Source organism: Oreochromis niloticus, unplaced genomic scaffold (assembly GCF_001858045.2).
Source record: "Oreochromis niloticus isolate F11D_XX unplaced genomic scaffold, O_niloticus_UMD_NMBU tig00000744_pilon, whole genome shotgun sequence".
NCBI classification, from domain to species: domain Eukaryota; kingdom Metazoa; phylum Chordata; class Actinopteri; order Cichliformes; family Cichlidae; genus Oreochromis; species Oreochromis niloticus.
In genome coordinates this window covers 289,291-290,959 of record NW_020327232.1, presented here as the reverse complement: position 1 = coordinate 290,959, position 1,669 = coordinate 289,291, and the positions used below count along the sequence as shown (strand labels likewise).

General features: G+C 39.9%; 1 long non-coding RNA gene across 1 annotated transcript; it reads right to left on the bottom strand.

The window, feature by feature from the left end:
- Window positions 1-437: 437 nt before the first annotated feature.
- LOC109199743 (uncharacterized) lies at window positions 438-1,306 on the bottom strand. Its single transcript, XR_002060045.2, has 3 exons — window positions 1,151-1,306; window positions 995-1,067; window positions 438-891 (listed from the first exon to the last, which is right to left on the bottom strand). It is a non-coding gene; the product is annotated as an uncharacterized LOC109199743 (long non-coding RNA).
- Window positions 1,307-1,669: the final 363 nt, after the last annotated feature.

Genomic DNA, 1,669 nt, shown 5'->3' with positions numbered 1-1,669 from the left:
TCTTACCCGTCATGGGCTGTCCAGCCTTCCATGCTTCGCCTGATACGGGGGCCAAGTGGGCACGGGTGCTATGAGGGGAGGGGACACACTGACTCTGGAAATCAAAGGAGTGTAAACTGCTTTCTTCATTTCATCAGTATATTAAGCTATCTCACTTCTGATTATTCCCAACATTTCACCTGTAACAATTTGTGTACGTGTGTTTTCTATTCATTAATGTAATTGTTAGTTCATGTATTTATTTTCTCAGTCTTTCTTTTTCTAAAACATGTAATTAATATATTTTATTACTTTTTCTTAAGACATTCAGTCTCTAATTGCTCTGTTTTCATGCTGCAACGTCTCTCCCCAGCTATAATCAGACTTCCTGTTTGACGCACACACACTCTCTCAGGCCTCCTCTATTCACGCACTCTCCTATGAGTTATTATTATGTAACCGAGGACAAGGTATGAGTGAACGGGACAAAGAAATAAATTGATAATTTATTTATTACATTAATTAAACATACAAATTCCCCTTATTTCCAGACAGGACTTACAACACATCCTGCTGCTATCCCAGCTGCACCTGAGACTTACCACACTAACTGTGCGAATAGAACTACACTGCAACCCGTCACACCCCGCTCAGCGACACTGCAACCGTGACACGCACTGCAAACAATTCAGGTCTCAGCGCAGCTGGGAATCAGCGCTATGCATGGCCTGCAATCTGGGAGATAAAGGGAAGTGGCACAAACAATTAAACAAGAAAACAAAAAAAGGAGGTTAGTCCGCCCTTACACAACTCACTCTCAATCAATAACCGCCTTTACGGCTGGACGGACTAACCAAAAGAAAATTACAAATCAATCAAAAGAAGAAAAAAAGGACAGCAGAGACAGCGCCGCTGAAAAACGAACATTATCAATTAAAATATTACCCAATAAAATACCAATTTTATGAAACCATTTAAAATCATGAAGCTAAAAACAAACACTCAATATACCTACAATATTGATCAGTTTCCCTGCGCGCAGTCGATCTAGGGCTTGATCAATTCTTCTATTAAAATTGGTGGTCACACTAAAAAAGTCCAACGACACATTAAAAATAGGCAACCAATACAACCAGCAAATGATCCAAACAAAATGGCAAAAGTCTCTTACCGACAATATACCCACTCGCACCCGAGTGAATTAATTGCCTCTGGTTTCTTCCACAGAAGAGCGCTGACTTCACCCCACACACCCACTACCTTTTCACAGCTCTTTCAGCCAATCACCTGGCAGAGAGCAACAAACTGCCAGGTGACACTTGTTACAATTACTTATTTATTATTTTGTACAAATCACACAGAATCATTCAAATTAAGTACTCACAACATTCACACACTTAGAAGCACTCAAAATACGCTTTCCTAAGAGTATTTTACCAAACATGCTTGCTTAGCATCAGAAAGAGCAAGTAGACAACACTCAGTGCGTCTGTCCTCTTAAAAAGAAGAGAAATAAACACATATGGGACAATTCTCCCCCTCTTAGACAAAATGTGACCTTAAATGTCCGTTTCTAAGTCATGTTCTTCTCTACACACGACTCTTGGCCTCCAGGGCATAAAACTTTAAACCTAAGTTTTTACTTTTACCAGAACTAGTACTTTACCAGAACCCTCATACGTGCAATAAG